General features: G+C 49.5%; 1 pseudogene; it reads right to left on the reverse strand.

Annotated features, from left to right (window-relative positions):
• Window positions 1-1,037: 1,037 nt before the first annotated feature.
• LOC146349233 (short transient receptor potential channel 2-like) overlaps window positions 1,038-14,663 on the reverse strand; it is a 28,628-nt pseudogene continuing 15,002 nt past the window's right edge.

Here is a 14,663-nt window from a genome sequence, read left to right on the forward strand (position 1 = left end):
TAGCTGTACAATAGCTGCACTAATTAGTAGTGCTCGGACCCCCCATCTGGAAACACCCACTATTAGGCTTGCCATGTCTTTTCATCTCCAGGGGCTGCTAATTGGGCAGGGGGGGCCTCATGCCTACACCGATGGGAACTTGCAGGCGTTGCTACTTTAAAGGAAGCACAAACATTTTTGCCCCTATTCATGTGCCCCTCTAAAGATCACATGCTCTTTTCACACCTGGAGAAATGAGCCCCCCCATGCCACCCTTTCAGCTCTTCAACCCTGTATGCAATTTCTGTGCCTTGTAGCATCCCCCATCATTTTCAGTGCATTCAGTTAAACACCAAGCCACAACACTGCATATTAGCAATAAAATATTTATCACATTTAATTAATGATAACATCCATTTACTTGATTATTAAAATTATTTAAGGAGGCAAGATGTCCACAGTACAGAATTCCAGTTCCTGTAGTCCATTTTTTCATTAATGGGGGGGGGGCGGTAGCTTCCCTTGATGACTTCTTGGGAACGTTGAGGCCTCAGTGATGCCTCGAAGCAATTATTTTAAAAGGATTTGCAGCTGCCCTTCGCAAACAAGAGGTGTGGGGAGGAACCCTGGCACGATGCTTCCCAGAAGGCCACGCCCCTTTCCCCCGGCCCCACCCCCTTTCCCCAAGGTTTGTGCAGTTTTTCCCCCATTCTAAAATGCTGAAATGCCTCTAAGACTTAGTTACCGAAAGTAAGAGTTGGAAGCTAACCTATGCTGGTATTGTTTTTGTTTTGGCCCCACCCCTTTTGCCTTTGGCCCGGCCCACCACTGGACTGCGGCCCCTGAGAGATTCGGCCCTCAAGCTGAAAGAGGTTCTGTAGCCCTGGCCTTCCCCAATCACAGTGTGTGTGTGTGTGTGTGTGCGCGCGCGCGCATGTGTGTCATAAACGGGCAGGCACTAGTAGCATGACTTTAGGCCTATGCTGCTAAGGAAATGCCACCCTGAACCCTATAGCGGATCTCAGCTGAGAATGCATTTTCTTTTGAGGAAAGGCAAATCAGGACTCTGGCTCTTCCTCTGGCTTCTCCTCCTTCACCAACTCTGTGTCAGCCTGGGGTGGCGTCTCCTCAGCCTCCAGCTCACCCTTGGAGTGTTCCTGAGGCAACGGAATTCCGTCCTCCTCCGGAATAATGACCCCATTCTGGTGCACGACAACCTCCACGGGGGACCCTGGCCGGAGCTGCCAGAACTGTGATCGTAGCTCTGGAAAGTGTTGCGCACCTTCATGATGTACTTGCGCAGCACGCTAGCGCCATCCAGAGGGTTGGCCGCTGTGCCGCTGGCAGCCACGGTGTGGCGCAGGTGCTTCATCTCAGAGTGAAGGCGCAAGTAACACCGACTTGTTCAGCTCAGTCAGGCGGTTTCCCAGATCTGTGGGCAAAAGACACCGAAGAGGGAGACCTGATGGCTGTACAACTCCATCAAGGCCACCTTGGATCCCAGTTCAGACAGTCTCCTGGAGGCTAGGAACCCACATACCCTAGGTCAGCCTTCCGCACAACCTGGTCTCCTCCAGCCGTTTTGGACTATACCTCCCATCATCCCTAGCCATAGGCTGGAGCTGATGGGCTAGAGCAATAACAAATAACAGGGAAAATAAATTCTCAAGTGCCTGAAAATGCCTTAATAAGTCCCACACATGAAGGAAAGATATTTCTTTCCTCCAAATAAAATATCATTGTAAAACATTATTGACATGTTCCCGCCAATTAAAAGCTCTCAAGGGAGCTTTTAAAAAAGGAAATTCTCAAGGCACAATCACAAACAATTCCAACAAGAAGAAAAGGTGGAAGACAACAGAAGAAGCCAATGTGGCTTCACAAAAAGCTTAGGGATGACCTGAAGACAAAAAAGGACACATATAGGAAGTGGAAAGAAGGCCAAGTAACAAAGGAAGAGTACAGGCAGGTAGCACAGAATTGCAGGGATGGCGTCAGGAAGGCTAAAGCGGAGAACGAGCTGAGGTTAGCGAGGGATGCTAAAAACAACAAAAAGGCTTTCTTCAGCTACGTGCATAGTAAAAGGCAGAGGAAAGAAATGGTGGTTCAGCTATTAAATAAGGATGGCAAAATGATAACAGCTGACAAAGAAAAGACAGAGGTGCTCAATTCCTACTTTGGCTCAGTCTTCTCCCAAAAGAGGGTCTATGACCCCCCTGGCAAAGGTGAAGTACAGGCTGAAGGGGCAGGATTGCAGCTTGAGATCGATAGGCATATGGTGAAGGAACTCCTAAATACTTTGAATGAGTTCAAATCTCCAGAGCCAGATGAACTGCATCCTAGAGTAATAAAGGAACTGGCAGAAGAACTCTCAGAAACGCTGTCTATTCTCTTTGAGAAATCATGGAGGACGGGGGAAGTGCCGGATGACTGGAGGAGGACTAATGTGGTCCCTATCTTCAAAAAGGCTAAAAAGGAGGAACCTGGGAACTACAGACCAGTCAGTCTGACATCAATCCCTGGGAAAATTCTGGAGCAGATGATAAAGCAATCCATCTGTAAGCACCGTGAAAACAATGCCGTGATTACTCGAAGCCAACATGGATTTGTCAAGAACAAGTCCTGCCAGACGAATCTGATCTCATTTTTGGATCAAGTCACCTCCCTTGTGGACCGTGGGAATGCTGTAGACATAATATACCTCGACTTCAGCAAAGCTTTTGACAAAGTGCCCCATGATATCCTGATGAGCAAACTAGCTCAAAGTGGGCTAGATGAAACAACCATCAGGTGGATCCACAGTTGGCTACAGAATCAGACTCAAAGAGTACTTATCAATGGGACCTTCTCCAACGGGGAAGAGGTAACGAGTGGGGTACCGCAGGGCTCAGTCCTGGGCCCAGTGCTCTTCAACATTTTTATGAATGACTTGGAGGAGGAGGTGCAGGGAATGCTGATCAAATTTGCAGATGACACAAAATTGGGCGGGATAGCTAATACTTTGGAAGACAGAAACAAAATTCAAAGGGATCTTGATAGACTGGAGCGCTGGGCAGAAAACAACAGAATGACATCTAATAGGGATAAATGCCAAGTTCTGCACCTAGGAAAAAGAAACCAAATGCACAGTTACAAGATGGGGGATACGTGGCTCAACCACACTACAAGCGAGAAGGATCTTGGAATTGTTGTCAATCACAAGCTGAAGATGAGCCAACAGTGTGATGTGGCTGCAAAAAAGGCCAAGGCTCTTTTGGGCTGCATTAATAGAAGCATAGCTTCTAAATCCCGGGAAGTACAAGTTCCCCTCTACTCAGCACTGGTTAGGCCTCATCTGGAGTACTGTGTCCAGTTCTGGGCACCACACTTTAAGAAGGATGCAGACAAACTGGAGAGGGTTCAGAGGAGGGCAACAAAGATGATCAGGGAACTGGAAACAAAGCCCTGTGAAGAGAGACTGAAAGAACTGGGCATGTTTTGCCTTGAGAAGAGAAGACTGAGGGGAGATAGGATAGTGCTGTTCAAGTACTTGAAAGGTTGTCCCAGAGAGGAAGGTCAGGATCTCTTCTCGATCATCCCAGAGTGCAGGACATGGAATCATGGCCTCAAGTGACAGGAAGCCAGATTCCGGCTGAACATCAGGAAAAATTTCCTGACTGTTAGAGCAATACGACAATGGAACCAATTACCTGGGGAGGTGGTGGGCTCTCCCACACTGGAGGCGTTCAAGACGAGGCTGGACAGCCATCTGTCAGGGATGCTCTGACTTGGATTCCAGCATTGAGCAGGGGGTTGGACTCGATGGCCTTGTAGGCCCCTTCCAACCCTACTATTCTATGATTCTATGACATTTTAAAACCATACTAAAAACTGTAAAAATATATAAATAGTTGGAACAATGAACTTTCACAACTGCATCCAAAGTTCCCATAGGTGATAACCTACGACCTGTATATATATGTGTGTGTATATACACACACACTTAATTTTGCATCCACCTCCCCATATATACAAAGGACTCACCCACACGTTAATATTCCATAATCAAAAAACCTCCCAGTTTAAGGCTATCTCATGTTGGCTCAAGCTTCACAAAGCCAGGAAATTGGAAGCTAAGGCTGATGCCTTAACAAACGTGCCCCGTGATCAGTAATGTCGTCATGCAATGTCACAAATTGTTCTTGCTTACAACTTATTATCCAAGCACCCACACTTTTCCTGGGTCTTTCAGGGCCAAATCCAGATAGGGAGGATGGAGTGCATGGGACCAGCAAAGATACAACAGTACCAATAGGGATCAGAAAAAAACAGCTATAAGGCTGGAAACCAAAATCAAAAACCAAAATTGCAAGCCCCCAAGAGTTTTTTTGAATTAGAATTCAGCTCTTGGGCTGAAAGAGTTCAACACCCCCGTTATAAAGCCACAGGAGATCCAGTTATATGTCTCCTTGTGCTCAGACACACACAGAGAGATGAGGGACGGAGGGACCCATGAGGAAGGCAGGCTGGGAAAAAGCCTCATCCAAGGTGGGCCTAGGGCAAGGGTGGAGAACCTCGGGCCGGGGCCGAATCCCACCCTCCAGGGGGCCCCAGAAGCCGTGTGCCCTTCCTTGGCTCCAACCCTTTCCCCCCAACACCCAAATGTTGGGTGGTTTCCTGGCTTTAGTGCAGTTCTTTTCCCAGTCTAAAAGGTTGAAATGCCTCTCCCAAGGCTTCTTTACTGGCACTAAGAGCTTGAAGCGACGACAACTGGTATGTCTGAGTTCCTTGGCCCCACCCCTTTTGCCTTTGCCACTGGAACGTGTCCCCCCCCCCCCGCCCCTGGGAGCTTCTCCAAACTGGAATTCAGTCCTTGGTCTGAAACAGGCTCCCCGCCCCTGGAAATGGTGGAGGAGGCCACCCATGGCGTTGGCTGGAGAGACGGGAAAGGGAGCGTGGGGATGGCGGGCGGGGCAGCGGACTGAGAGGAGCCACGGAAAGAGGGGGCCCAGAGTCAGGTGGCTGAAGGGAGTGGGACAGCGAGCTGCACAGCAGGGCCCCGCCGGGGACAATGGGTGGGGGCCCAGAGGCCTCTGAGAAAGAGGGAAGGTGGATGTAGGGAGCGGAGGACAGAAGGAGCCAAGCAGGAGGTGGCTCGGGGGGGGGGGACCCTGGCTCACCTTTCCTCCGGCTCTCCTCAAACTCCCGCCTGGCGGTGTCGATGTAGCGCTGCACTAACGCCTTGAGCACCTGGCGCCGGTAGGCGACACGGCTGTCCGCACGCAGGCCGCCCTCTTCCACGGATGGGTTAGACTGAGCAGAGGGGGAGAAGAGCAGAGTCAGGCGGCTGCCAGGGGGCTCTGACTCTGAGAGCGCCAGAAGGGTCCATGCCCACCTCAGGGGCCTGGGAAGCCTGAATCCTGACACCGCCTTGGAGCGGGCTGGAGTGCGGGGAGGCCCTGGGCACAGGCTTCAGTGTTCCCCATAATTATTTTGCCTGTTCTAGGGCTGAACCCTCTCGCTGAGAACAAGTGCTGGAGCTAAGCACTGGTGAGCCCTGACTCAGATTCAGACTGGTGCTTGGATGTGAGGCTAACTTAAGAATTAACCTTTTTCAGGACTGGTGCCTGAGTTTTATTTTTTCCTCTTCCCTCCCCATGCCGTTTTCCTTTTGTGCCATGTCTTTCAGGTTGTAAGCATGTGGGCCACAACTGTCTCCTTTTATGGGCTGTATGTAAGCTGCTCAGGGAGACGCTTGTGTAACTGCATTTCACGCAACACTCACAACAGCAAAGCGTGAACAAGCAGTGAGTGGGACTGTTCCCTCCAGCAATGTGCTAGGTACTCTCCCTTTCCACCTCCACTTACTACTACTACTGCTACTATCATCAGCAGCATCAGCAGCATTTGCTTTTTGCAAAGGAAGACTAAGATGAGTTACAAAATAATTAAAACATACACGTTCTAAATAGTTATGCACTAAAATATAGCACCCCATAAAATGTGTGGCAACCATAAGTATTTTGAGTGATGCACTGGAAAGCCCATCAGTTTCTAAACAAACCCTTTATACACACAAACACACACATATTTCGGGGGGAAAGGCAACACGTTGCAGTCACAATGCTAAATGCATATGTCATGCCATCTGAACAGCCACAAAGTAAACTTACAGTGGTGGGAATTGGGGGACATGTTTGCTGCTGCTTGGGTTCGTAACAGCATAGAAAGTGGGAGAAGCCCCTGTGGGATGCAGAAAAATAAGAAGTTATAATAAAATGCAGAGAAGCCTGGAAAGAAGATGGATTGATTGTAAACTTGAGTCCTGGGGAAGGTATCAGAGTGCCCGGAATGATTCTCTTGGTGCTTTCAGGTGCTGCTTGCCACTGCTGTGTCCAAATTACCTGATGACATAGAAGATGGACTTTGGAGTTGGGATGATGTTGAAAGGAACCGGCAGCGTCAGACCTTCCCTGAAGAAAGACAAGTAGAGCTTCGAGCGAGCAAATTTCCACTCCACATCAGCGTCATTCTGCAGCGCATGCAAGGAAGAGCTGGTGGGAAGGAAAGCTCTGTTAGATCCTGCGTAAGCAATGCCTCAGCAGCAACAGCCGACCACATGTCCCAGGGTTAGCGGCATTGTCCTGCGATTGGTAGTGCCATGGTGAGCCCATTCCCATGGCTGAGAAACTCCAGTAAATCTGACCAAGAGCATGAAAGGGCAGATGTGCATCGCCTATTCACTCGGAGACCATGGGTGTGCTGGCTGGGAGTTGTAGTCGAACACATCTGGAGGGCATCAGGTTGGGGAGGTCTGCCCTAGGGTGTCTCAGGTGGCTGCAAGTCCCCAGTATGTCTACACTGTGTCTTTGAAGAATCATATCTCCCTTTCACACCAGTCCAACTCCAGTGGAGCTGAGATGCCAAGCCAAGGATGACGTCAATGGCTCTTACCTCCTCACCTGGGTTCTCCTAGAAGTCCTCACCTCTATTTTCTGGAAGGAGCTGGTGATCATGGCAATGAGCATGTTGAGGAGGACAACCACCATGACGATGGTGAAGACCCCATAGAGCACCCTGCCCATCAGCTCGGCCACATAGAACTGGGGCATGTCGACCACATTGTGCTCCTCCATCCCAAGCATGGTCCAGAAGAGGAACTGGAACGTCTCATTGAAGCTGCAGGAGAGAAGAGACAGCAAGCAGGGATAGCTTTGATGTTTGGGTCAGGGCTACCTTGTCCCCACAAATCCAGGTGGGTTACAGGCAATTAATTCATCTGGTTCGTCTGGGAAAGATCGTTCCTAGACCTGAATGGGCCACTATGCAGTGTTCGCGTTTTGCCATGTGCAATGAATATTTTGGATTCCACACAAACACCGACCCAAACCAGCAAAATTGTCTTCTTGGAGCCCCTCTTGCCAGCCAGTTGGCTGCGAAGACAGGGGTTTCACTCCTGGGGCACAACAAAAAATCCATGGAGATGTTACAGTGGCTCCATCGGGAGTGCTGAACCCGCGGCCTGTGGGCCAAATCTCGTGAAGCTTGGCTACTGGCGATAAGAGCTTTAAGCTACAGTAAGCTGGTATTTGGGGTATGTGCGGCCCCGCCCCTTTTGCCTTTGGCCCCGCCCACCACTGGAATGTGCCCCCCCAAGAGCTGCTCCAAACGTGCTTTCACCTCTGGGCTGGAGTGTGTCAGAGGAGGACTGGGGAGTCCAGGGTTCAAATCTTCACTCAGTTATGACTCTCCTTGGGTGATCTGAGGCCAGCAACCCCTCTTTCGCTTAACCTAGGGTTCGCAGGGTTGTTGTGAGGATAAAGTGGGGAAAGCGAAGAGAGCCATGCTTGCCTCCCTGAGCACACTGGCAAGGAAGGGCAGGATAAAAATTAAATAAGCTGACATTGCCACAGCTCTGCTGCAGTTTAGAGAGGGGATTTTGTTTGGGTTGAGAACAATGAGTTTGAAGCACGCAAAGAATGGGAGAAGGAGAAATGGCATTTGCTCCCTTTTCTATCCCGCCTTTCTTCAGTGATGCTCTGTGGGGCTCCCAGATTGTCTTCCATTTAAGCACTGCTCAGAGTCGGACCCTGCTCAGCTTCAGCAGGGCGGCTGCATCCTGGCCTTCACACGCTGGCGCTTCCCACTCCCCTAGCCCAGGTTGCCCAGCATCTCTCAGGCACGCTCCTTGTTAGCCCTGCCCGTCACCCGGGACCCCTCCAAGCGGGCGGCCATACCTTCCCAGCCGCTCAGACTCCTGGTAGTGGACGTAGATGTTGTTCATCCCACACAAGAACGCCGTCAGGATGATCATCATGATGAACATGAACCTGCGGGGGGGGGGGGGCACAAAGAAAGGTTAAGCTCTCAGCTCTCTCCCCCCACCGGCAGAGGCAGAGGCTGCCGCCTCGTTCCTCCTCGTGGGGGCGGGGGTGTTGCACGGCGCTCTGGCCTGCTTGTCAAAGCACCCTCTGTCCATAGAGCAGCGGTGGGCAGAAGGTAGATCGGAGTCTGCTAGTGGATCTCTGGGGGCTTTGCAGTAGATCTTTAATTCCTGGGACAAGCAGGTGCTCAGAGGCACCTTTGTTCCTTAACTCTAAGAGTCTCTCTCCCCCCAGCCTGGGCACTATTTTTGGTGCTCGAGCGGTTCTAGTAAGAAACCAATCCTGCACACCTGATGGCTGCCCACACCTCCTATGGGGCAAAGACAGGCCTGCCTCTGGCTAGGACAGGGCGAGCTGGTCCTGTCCTGCACGGGCCTCGTGCTGAGACTGAGAAGGATTAGGAGTGGGTTAGGGTATTTTAGAAAATGTTTTTATTGTAGAATTTTATTGTTTTAAACTGTTTTTATTGTATGTTGTACATCGCCCAGAGTGGCTGGGTGACCAGCCAGATGGGAGATTAATAAAGTTAATAATAAATAAATAAATAAATAAAAGTGTTATTCCGTGCGCTGTGGATACAGTTAGTGAGCAGGAGGCGGTCTGTGGCATACTGGTTTTGTGAGATCGGTTCCAGCTTCTTCTTCTGATGAAGTGGACAAGGTGCTTTCATCTGTAAGGCCGACCACCTGCTTACTCGATCCTTGCCCATCTTGGCTCATTATGAGCTGCAGAGAGAGGCTGGGTGAGCGGATCAAGGCGGTGGTGAATGCCTCCCTTGAGGAGGGAGTGATGCCATCAGCCCTCAAGGAGGCAGTGATAAGACCGCTTTTTAAAAAGTCCTCCTTGGATCCCCAAGTTCTGAACAACTTTCACCCAGTCTCGAATCTGCCATTTTTGGGCAAGGTGATTGAGTGGGTGGTGGCGATGCAGTTGAAAGGACACTTGAAAGAAGCCGATTATCTAGATCCATTTCAGTCAGGCTTCAGGCCTGGGCATGGGACAGAAACGGCCTTGGTCGCCTTGGTGGATGATATGAGGAGGGCTCTGGATAGGGGTGAATGCTCCTTCCTTGTTCTCCTCGACCTCTCAGTGGCTTTTGATACCGTTGACCACGGTATCCTCCTGGACCGCCTGGCGGGTGGACTTATATCCAAGCACTGGATATATCCAAGCACTGGAGACACCATATTACGGTGGTTCCGGTCCTTCCTCTCCGGCAGGTACCAGAGGGTAGCACTGGGAGAGGTTTTGGACCCGTGGCCGCTCACTTTTGGGGTGCCACAGGGTTCCATCCTCTCCCCGATGCTGTTTAACATCTATGTGAAGCCGCTGGGGGCTATCATCAGGAGGTTTGGGGTGCGGTGTCATCAGTATGCGGATGACACACAGCTCTACCTCTCATTCAAATCTTCACCAAGGTTGGCTATAGAATCCCTGTCCAACTGTCTGGAGACGGTGAGTGGCTGGATGGGGAGGAACAAGCTGAAGCTGAACCCTGACAAGACTGAGGTACTTTTGGTGGGAGACAAGAGGAGGTTGGGGGATGTTGACCTGGTGTTGAATGGGGTACCGTTACCCTTGAAAGACCAGGTCCACAGCTTGGGGGTCATCTTAGACTCCCAGCTGTCCATGGAGGCTCAGGTGTCAGCTGTGAGCCGGACAGCGCTGTACCAACTCCATCTGATACGGCAGCTGTGCCCCTACCTTCCCCACCATCTGCGCCCATCGGTAGTACATGCCCTGGTCTCCTCTCGTTTAGACTACTGTAATGCGCTCTACGTGGGGTTACCCTTGAAGACGGTTCAGAAGCTGCAGCTGGTACTGTAGCAGCCATATCGGGGGTCAGACTAAGTAGCCTCATGCAGTCTCATGCTTCATGTTCTTGCTGAGCTCTTTCTCCCTTGAATATATTGTTGTAAGCTGACGAGACACAGGAATTCCTTATCTTGTCAAAGGTCATACAATTGTATATCTTGTTCTCTGCTGTTCTCTTCTGTTCTCTGCTTATCATGGCTACCCTATAACCCAGTTCTTGTATTATAAACAATGGTGCTAGGAGAAGAAATGTTGAGGACTGCAACCCCACGCGGGAGGGGGAGGAGGAGCCGTTTCATATGTGTCACAATGTCTATAAAAACAATGTGCTGATGTATTTCGGGGCTTCTGGCTCTTTGGAAATGATTCCAGCCTTAAGCCCGCGCGTTAAATAAAGAATCTCCTTTTCCTTCACTCCGTGGTCTCTCTGACTCTGGGTTCTGCAACATAAATGGTGCCGTGACTCGGATGTGGCAGGCTCTGAGCCAGACAGGTGGCATTTGCCTGCTCTTGATCGCCGCACCGGGAAGACGAGCTCGGCGCATGCCTCCCTTTCTTGGCGCCACCGACCTTTTTGTCGAGTGAATGGGAGAAAGCCTGCACCGGGATCGCCCAAACGACAGCGAGCAGTAAGAGAACCTTGGGAAGCGGAGGAAGGAACTTGAGCCCTGCCTGTATCGCAGCTGCAATTGAGTTGAAACCCACATTGGAAGCCTTCAGGAGAAAGGCAAGTATATGGGAAAAAGAGGGCCCCGCCTTTAGGGAGAAAGGCCACTGGGCAGAAAAAAAGAGGGCCCCGCTTTATGAAGAAGGTCAGTGTTGGTGGTATACGTATACAAAAAGAACCTACTCCTTGCGGGTAGAAGGGGGGCCTGATCACACCCCCGAGTGGGCGCCAGTACCCAGCACACCAGTACTCAGTAGGAAGCTGGGGAAGCCGCTTTCCGCTCTGGTAAAAAGTGGGAAAAGTGGGTGGCAGGGACATATGGATGCAGTGGAGAGATTGATGATTGTGTGAGTGGCTACTGCGGTTTCTGATGCATACCGTTGACCATCCGGGTTCCCAGGCCAGTAGCAAAGTGCGTGGTGTGTAAAATCTTCTTGTGTCGGCCAGTGAGACCCCTTACTCACTGACCAATTCCCATTCCCTAATTGTGTCTGTCTTCAATTTAGGAGGGAGGCTATGGGTGGTGGGGGAAGCAAACCTTGCACCCCCTTGGGATGTATGCTAGCAAATTTTAAGAAAGGTTTTAGTGGAGATTATGGGGACCCCCCCATGAATCTTCAACGGTTGCAGACTTTGTATGAAATAGAGTGGCCGTCTTTTGGTGTAGGATGGCCTACTAAAGGCTCTTTAGAGCCCAGCAAAATCAGGCAAAAGTTTTGGTGCTCAGAAAAGAAAAATTGGCCAAAGAAAAAATTACAACCAGTGTTAGAAGCCCCGTGTGAAGATCTGGCAGAGCTAACGGCGTTTCCACCTGCTTATGCCCCGCTTCCACCACGGGCCCATGTTACTGTAAGACCGCCCCGTCGAGATCTAGATCCGGTGGCTCCTGAGCCCCTGCCATCCCCCCTGCAGAGGCATTGCCCCTCGCTTTGACTTAGGACTGTCGCCATCAGTTTCAAGCCGCACCGGCAGTAATTCGCCGATTTCAGCTACGGTCCTCAACTCCCAGATATTGTCTGCCAAGACTTCCATCTCTACGGGATCGGGAGGTTCCCCTCTTACACCTCAATCAGCATTAATAAAAGAAACTGAAGAATTGAAGTGTTGGGAAGAAGATTTAATAAAATTGGCAGTGACCCTTAAAAAGATGTGTTCTCACAAAAAAAGGGAGGCGAGCTCGTCTACTGCTCAAGACTTGCACCCCCTTGAGATGTATGTCAAACAAAGAAGGAAAAGGTTTTTTTTTTAAAAAAAGATTCAGAATAGAGAGAGAAAACAGCAAAAAGCTCAACGTCGAGCTGAGAGGAAAAAAAGATCTGAGGCTGTTAATTAGAGAAATGTTGCGGGACAGTCTGGCTTTTAACAAAGCGTGGGAGCGTGAGAGTGTGAGGCCGAAGAAGTAGCTGTTAGCCTAGCGCGCCGAGAGGGGGGGGGGGGGCAGGAGAATTGCCCACAACGTTCTGAGTTGTGCAACATCATCACCTCGCCTAATTGAGATGAAATCCCTAAGAAATGGAAACTGAAAATGAAGACCCAGAAGATGAAGGCAAAATAGAAAATAAAGGTGAAGAATCAGCCCCCAGAGCACAGGCTAGACCCCTCTTCGAGTTAAAAGTGTGCCATAAGACTGGCCCAAAGCAGAATGAAGCGGAAAGACCACGTTGAAGATCTCTGTCAAGGTAACCGTGTTTAGCTTTGAACTGTGTTAAAATTGCATAGAGCCTGTAGCTACTGACCATCAGCTATATGATTTCTGAAGAGCGTAACCATTAAGCTTTTGCCGTGGGATTCCCTGCAATGAAGAAATCTCACTGATTCCAGTGTCCAGTGTTACACTGCCTAAGTGTGTGTGCTGAAGAGACCGAGAAACCAGACAGCATGTTCCTGGCCAAGCCAAAATCACGCTACTACCATGCTCCTAAAAGCTGCAATAAACTGTGTAAGCTGGGAGACCCAACCTGATTGAGAAAAAGAGAAGATATTGGAGCAACTGTCTTAAAAAACAATGAGATCTGTGTAGCTGGCTGGCTGACGCTGTCAGTGATGTTACAACTTTAAATTAAGACTGTTTTCCTGTTTGAGACCCCAGCGAAGAAAGCTGACCCGAGTTATTTGTTGCCCGTGCCAAAGCAAGAATTTGGCTGCCCTGTACCTCACTGTGTCCTGTTTTAAGCTTGGGATTTACAAATACAAACAGAGAAGCTTGCCTTTAAAGTCCTGCAAATCACCCCACCGCCTCCCCGAAGATTAATGGCTGCCTAAAAAATGCAAGTATAAGGCGATGCCCATCACCCCCAGCGTCCTGAGTTTCGGCACTCAGTGTTTCAGTGCTTTCGTGTACCAGGTTAAAAGGAAAAAAAGAGTAAGTTTTTAAAATGTCTGTGAGAACCTGACAGAAGTAGAATAAAATTTACAGAGGAGTTGCCCAAGTTAAAGCATCACGGCTAGAGAGCTGAGCTGTGCCACTCTGTTTAGACAGAGGCCTTGCTAAAAAGTTAAAGGCCCTTGTCTGTCAGAAGGGGTGTAGGGCCACACTTCCCCTTTTTAAACTGATGCAAAAGTGGAGAGCCTTTGCTGGAAACATCTCATCTTCATTGCCCAGAGCCTTCTCTGTTTGCCTCCATCATTGTCTGGGCTTTTTAAAGACACTCTGCACATGGACTAAAATTTTAAATTGTTAAAGACTTGCCATGGACAGTGCTGTAAAGCTTTGGATAAACTTGAACTCTCATCACTGTGGACCGTGTGTCTGTGTTTGTAGTCAGCTCAGTGTACAGCAGGCTGAGTTTGATCTATGACTTTTAGATTTCCTTCTGCCAGAACTCATGCAGCATAGAGTTGCCGATGCAAAAATGGTGACCTAGAACTCTTTGCGTGTGTGGGTATGCCCGTCCCTTAATTTTAATGGGCCCTGAGCTTTCAGCCAGAAGAGCAGTATGATTGCTGGATCTGCTCCATCATGCCTTACCATGCAAAAAGTGCTTTCCATTCATTGTGTTAAATTGCAGAAAAATTCCTACCCAGCAGAGGCAAAAGATTCTTTAAAAAGAACCAGTGTGCCCAGTGTGGACAAGATGAACATTAGTGGCATGAATGCCCAAATAAAATAAATCAAATACAAAAGAGAAAACCAAAGGGGCCAGAATGGGCGAAGAGGGAGACAGCTTGAGAGGGGCCGTGACATTGACTTCATAATTGACACTGGAGCGGCATCAAGAGCAAGCAAACGTTAGCCTTAAACAAGAAGTCCAAACACTGAGCAAAGTTCTTCAAGCCCAGCGTCGCTTTGTCTTAAAAAATAAGCCATTCCCATCACAGAAGTTCATCCTTTCCAACCAAGAGTTAAAGTATGAGTTAAAGAGAGAAAAATAACCCTTTGACTCGCAGATGGAGAAGACTAAAAACTGTCATACTTTCCACCCCCGCAGCTATGAAAGCAGCTGGAGTTAAACCCTGGATACATTGGACACGAGTCAAGAGAGCGAGAGGGGGAGAGTAGACTGTAAACAGAAATCCTGAAAATCCTTTAAAAATCATTCTGAAAAAGCAGTAAGAAGACTCAGGCTAGACCTTACTGTGGACACACCGGGAGACTGTCCCCCTACGTACGGTCAGACCTGCAACTGGAGAATTGAAGAAGGGGACTAGACCCTACTGCAGCTTGCCAGGTGAATAGCTGCCCAGCGTATGGTCAGATCCCAAAGAAGATCAAACATGCGTGTTGTAGTGTTAGTAGTGTTGCATTGTGTTTCCTTAATAAGGTGCAAAAAGGGGGGTCTGCCCCTGGAAGGAGAAGTTTGTCCCAGTGATTTGCTGATAATTACTGGCTTCACCTGGCT

Source organism: Heloderma suspectum, chromosome 3 (assembly GCF_057233095.1).
Source record: "Heloderma suspectum isolate Gila_16-S chromosome 3, 16-S_ref, whole genome shotgun sequence".
NCBI classification, from domain to species: Eukaryota; Metazoa; Chordata; class Lepidosauria; order Squamata; family Helodermatidae; genus Heloderma; species Heloderma suspectum.